Source organism: Berghia stephanieae, chromosome 12 (genome assembly GCF_034508935.2).
Source record: "Berghia stephanieae isolate SIO BIC M18660-M18661 chromosome 12, UCSD_Bste_1.3, whole genome shotgun sequence".
Classification (NCBI taxonomy): domain Eukaryota; kingdom Metazoa; phylum Mollusca; class Gastropoda; order Nudibranchia; family Aeolidiidae; genus Berghia; species Berghia stephanieae.
In genome coordinates this window covers 27,588,262-27,594,340 of record NC_088371.1, presented here as the reverse complement: position 1 = coordinate 27,594,340, position 6,079 = coordinate 27,588,262, and positions in this window count along the sequence as shown.

The window sequence follows — 6,079 nt, the reverse complement described above, 5'->3', positions numbered from 1 at the left end:
TATCAAAATTGACAACTCCCCAGCCATGACACTTTAAGATGAAAACCTTGGTTATATTATAATAATAATATAACAATCCACCCCATCACCCCCCCCCCCCCCCCCACCCCCTCCTAAATGACAGTCTATAGTTTATATTTATAACATCGTGTGTTCAACCCTCTCCTATATTAATATAACCCAATAAAGAACATTTAATGTCCGGCTTCTCGCGATTGTTGCTCTATGTGGGTGCAAAACCTTAATTGATAACCATCCCAAATTTCCTATTGTGTCCTGTCTATGGGGTGAATTCATGCTTGAAATATGAGGGATTAGGCACCGTTCTTTTGTATATATTATGTTTAGGGGGACACGATTTTCCTGTGATTTCTAAGAAAGATTAGCGGTTGGGTTTTTGTTGGGTTTTGTAGGGTTGTGTGTCTGCTGTGCGAAGAATGGGAAGAGTTTGATGTTTTGTTGGGTTCTATGTAGTCGTTGTCGTTGGGTTGTTTGTCTGTGTGAAGAGGGGAGAGTTTGATGTTTTGTTGGGCTGAAGAATGAGTCATGAATTCGAGATTTTGTATGGTTTTATGAGATGTGAATAAATGTATGAAAGGAGTGGAGCGAGGTGGAGGAGAGGGAGGGGGGTGAGAACAATTAGAAGGAGGAGGAGGTGGTGGTGGTTGAGAAGAAGAAGAAGAAGAAGAAGAAGAAGAAGAAGAAGAAGAAGAAGAAGAAGAAGAAGAAGAAGAAGAAGAAGAAGAAGAAGAAGAAGAAGAAGAAGAAGAAGAAGAAGAAGAAGAAGAAGAAGGAGGAGGAGGATGAGGAGGAGGATGAGGAGGAATAGAAGGCTGAGGAAGATAAGGAGGAAGGGCAGGAATATGTAATAGAAGAGGAAATTAAGTAGTAAAAGGAGAATGAGTAAGATCGTTAGTGAGGAGAATGGCGAGTAGGAGGAAGAGAGAAAGAACAGGACGACAGAGGAGAGGGGAGGGGGGGGGGGTGGGGGGGATAAGAAGGAAGGAGGAGGTGAAGATGGTGGGAGTAGAAATATAGATAAAATGCGCTTGGACAAGGAGTTTACAACATTGCCATCCGGAAGTATAACGGACCAACACACAAACTCTGTGTAACCATGAACTTTTATAGTCTGGTTAATACAGTTTAGTGAAAACAACTCACAAACGCGGATGGAAAAAACAATAACAAAGGCATGAGTGACGTCATCTGCATACTATCTATAGATAGAATGCGCTTGGCCAAGGAGTTCACAACATTGCCATCCGGAAGTATAACGGACCAACACACAAACTCTGTGTAACCATGAACTTTTATAGTCTGGTTAATACAGTTTAGTGAAAACAACTCACAAACGCGGATGGCAAAAACAATAACAAAGGCCTGAGTGACGTCATCTGCATACTATCTATAGTACAAATTTGATATCACTCAGCTCTTTGTTATTATTTTTAGCCAGTCATTTTTATGAGCAGTTATCACCAAAATGTATTAATCAGATACGGTTAAGGTTACACACAGTTCTGTGGGTTGGTACGTTCTTTCCGGCTTGCGGATGTTGTGAGTTTTTTATATTAACGCAATAAGACATGGTGAGAACTGTAGAAATTAACCAATTCACTGGAGTACTTTAGAAAGACACGTATTTAAACATTTGGCTTCAAACATCGAACGATATGAATGACCTTCACCTTGGCAAAAACTCGCATACCGTCAAATGGGATAATTTGCCTCTTTAGTATTCGACCAATTAGAGTATATAATTTAGTTTTGTGGCAATTTTTCCTTTGATAAAAACTTCAGTCCTTTAACGAGGGAAATAACTACAACAACAAAGCTGAGATTACCTAAAATGCTCCAAATGTAGACAGGCAAAGTTACCCCATGAGACAAAGTTACCCCAGTTGACCAGTACCAAGGAAAATCAGAAAAAAAAAAACAAAAAAAACTAAAGAATAAACCATCCCAAAAAAATCAGCCTGCTTCGACTTACTTGGGGTCAAACCTCAGCTTTGATTACTGATATGTGCACGTTTTGTGGATCTCACGATATAGATAGTTAGAAGATGACGTCACTCGGGTCTTTGTTATTGTTTTTGCCATCTGCGTTTATGAGTAATGCTCACTGAACTGTATTAACCTGACTATAAATGTTCATGGATACACTCAGTTTTTTGTGTGTTGGTCCGTTATACTTCCGGGTGGCAATGTATGAGCTTATTAGCCAAGCGCATACTATCTATATAGATAGGAAGCGCTTGGCCAAGGAGTTCACAACATTGCCATCCGGAAGTATAACGGACCAACAAACAAACTCTGTGTAACCATGAACTTTGATAGTCTGGTTAATACAGTTTAGTGAGAACAACTCATAAACGCGGATGGCAAAAACAATAACAAAGACCTGAGTGACGTCATCTTCGAACTATCAATAAAAACTCAAGTTTGTTGTTATTCCTTATCACAAGACAACATCGCCATTTTAAAAATGATAATGAATGAGACGATATGAACGGAGCCATCGTTAACTTATAGATAGTATGCAGATGACGTCACTCAGGCGTTTGTTGTTGTTTTTGCCATCCGCGTTTGTGAGTTGTTCTCACTAAACTGTATTAACCAGACTATAAACGTTCATGGTTACACAGAGTTTGTGTGTTGGTCCGTTATACTTCCGGATGGCAATGTTGTGAACTCCTTGGCCAAGCGCATTCTATCTATAGCCTGACACTAGAACCCTGTAGGACTTATAGATAGAATGCGCTTGGCCAAGGAGTTCACAACATTGCCATCCGGAAGTATAACGTACCAACACACAAACTCTGTGTAACCATGAACTTTTATAGTCTGGTTAATACAGTTTAGTGAGAACAACTCACAAACGCGGATGGCAAAAACAATAACAAAGGCCTAAGTGACGTCATCTGCATACTATCTATAGTTCGACAACATTTTCTAGGTTTGTGGAGCGTCGAGTGAGTTGTCGTTAGTAGAGCTCAAGGAAACAAGTGAATCCATTGGTTGAACTATTGAATACAACTCACGATTTGTTTTCTTTTGTGGTCAAAGACTTGTCTTTTGACGTTATTTTTTGGTCAGTGTCAGGCTATATTATAGATAGTATGCAGATGACGTCACTCAGGCCTTTGTTATTGTTTTTGCCATCCGCGTTTGTGAGTTGTTCTCACTAAATTGTATTAACCAGACTATAAAAGTTCATGGTTACACAGAGTTTGTGTGTTGGTTCGTTATATTTCCGGATGGCAATGTTGTGAACTCCTTGGCCAAGCGTATAAGTTATGATGGCTATGATATGTCGCACAATGATTAAGATTTTCTAGCAAAAAATTGAAAAGTATTTTTTATCAATATATTTACCTGTCAAGTGAGTAGGTTGTTGTTGTAGTTCGTCGTGACATCATTAATCATTAAAGAATGTTCTATTTCGGACCACTAGAGTTGTATAGCGACGTGTTTATAATCCAATTGGTTGGTCATTGTGTTCCCTCTAAGGAATGACTACACAAGAGAAAAGAGAACATATTTTATAATTTGGCCAGAAAACTCGTCCTTCACATATCGATCGATTTCAATGACCCTCCTCTTGGCAACAACAAAAAAAAAAAAAAAAAAAAATAAAAGAAAACTCTCAAACCTAGGACTTCGCGAAGTCCCAGGTTTGAGAGTTCTTTTTTTCCAAGATGAGGGTCATTTAAATCGATCGAGATTTGAAGGACGAGTTTTTCTGGCCAAATTTTAAAATATGGGATTTTCCAGAGTACGCCAGTATAGGTAGGTGTCATTTCTTCCCTTGACTTCCCGCTGGTCTCTGTAATTCCTTTATAGATACTCTATTGTATTCGATTGGTTGGACAGGACACAAACCCCAGGCCCCCCACACAACCCAAAAATTATACCGTACTTTGAACAAATGCGTTTTTAAAATTTTGGCCAGAAAGTTTGTCGTTCGGACTACAATCAGTCAATACAAATGACGCATATTAATATCTTGTCAACAACAACAATAACAATAACTTAACTCTCAAAACTGAGATTCCAAGAAAATACTTCTAGGGAAATCCCAGGTTTGAGAGTTTTTGACAAGGCGAGGGATAATTTGAAGGACGAGTTTTCTGGCCAAATTTTCAAAAATGTTTTTTTCTCTCCTTAGAGAAGGTAAGAAATAAGGTGTGAATTGGTCGAACGGTGATTAAGCCATAAATGGCGATTGTCCCAGTATGAGTTCTCGACGTGATTCCTTTGAGCTTTGATCTATGGGGGTTTTGAACGCTAAGCAAGGTACGTTTGGGTAGGTGATCGTGTGTGTTTGTGTGTGTGTGTGTGTGTGTGTGTGTGTGTGTGTTTATAATATGTGTATATAAAAGGTCAACTCGGTCAGTTATATATATATATATATATATATATATATATATATATATATATATATATATATATATATCCTTTCTTTAAAAAATATAGCCTTGTGGAGAACATTGTGCTTATTTGAGTCAATAAAAAAATTGATACGGCGCACAACTCTACTGAAAGATTTGAAAATTAGAAATGTATTTTTTACAGATAGATAAACAGATAACTTGATTTCCTTTTATAATTTAAAGTCAGTTTGAAAGTTCGTTGAGTCAAACAGATATCATAAAATACGTACCGACGACACTAACACTCTCAAAAAGACCCAATCTGGACACTCTTCAAAGTTGTCAGTTTGGCGTTTTTACGCAAATCGTTGCATTCGAAATAATGTATTCACTTAATTACTTTACGGAATTCAGATCTACACTAAGTTTTCAACAGTTTTCATCTATTTATGACATCAAGTATTATTATTGCCCCTATGATGCTTTCAGTGTGATGGTTTCGGGTGGGTAATACCCAGGTTTAATTTCTTTGGTAATAAATTAAAAAATAATAATCATAATCTACAAAATCGAAATTTAAAGCCAGAAAATGGAAGTTGCATTGAAGGTAAATTAAGGTTTTAGAAAGACCTTATTAAATGTTATGACCAGTCAGGTGGCTCCGTAGCGCAATGGATAAGCTGTCAGACTCTAACCTTGAAAGTACTGGGTTCAATCCCATTGTGGACATTAAAAAAAAAAGTTTACTTTATTGAGAAAGACATCATTTTGTTGTTATAGTTACGGGACATATATCTAAAACCTTAATTTAATCTATTATTATTATTATTATTATTATTATATATTTTTTAAAAACATCGGTACCATTCAATGTGTTATCGTTGTGCATTTATATGTAAACCTCGATTGTTATCATTTTATAAAATTTTATCATTATCATCAGATATTCGTTTACCGCGTCTTTGTCATTTTATTGGGGTTTTTTTCTTCTTCTGTTGTTGTTGTTGTTGTTGTTGTTGTTGTTTTTCAAAAACTTCCTGTCCCATCATTGTTTATGTCTATTTACCTTATCTACACCATTCACACTACACATCTCTCATTCGTCCTTAGTGTCTTGTGTTGTTATTGTTGTTGTTGTTGTTGTTGTTGTTGTTGTTGTTGTTGTTGTTGTTGTTGTTGTTGTTGTTGTCAGTGTCGTTATAATTGTTGCTGTTGTTGTTGGCGTTTTTGTTGTAGTTGTTGTTGTTGTAGTTGTTGTTGTTGTTTTTGTTGTCGTTGTTGGTGCTGTTGTCGTTGTTGTTGTTGTTGTCGTTGTTGTTCTTGTAGAAGTTGTTGTTGTCTCTGCAGGTTATATTGTTGTTGCATCATCCTCCCTCACCTTCTCTTCCTCCTCCTCCTCCTCCTCCTCCTCCTTCTCTTCCTTTTTTTCATTCTTTAAAATCTATCTAAAGCCTACAATTGTGTTCCGATAAGATAAGTGCACACTGAGCAATACCCCGCGATTATAGATAGAATGAAGTTGACGTCACTCAGGTCTTTTTTGCCATCCACGTTAATGAGTAATTATCACGAAACTGTATTAATCAGACTATAAATGTACGAGGTTACACATAATTTTACGTGGTTGGTCCGTTATATTTCCCGATGGCAATGTTGTACGTTTCTTAGCCAAGCGCACAGCATCTCTAGTTTCTTTTCGACAA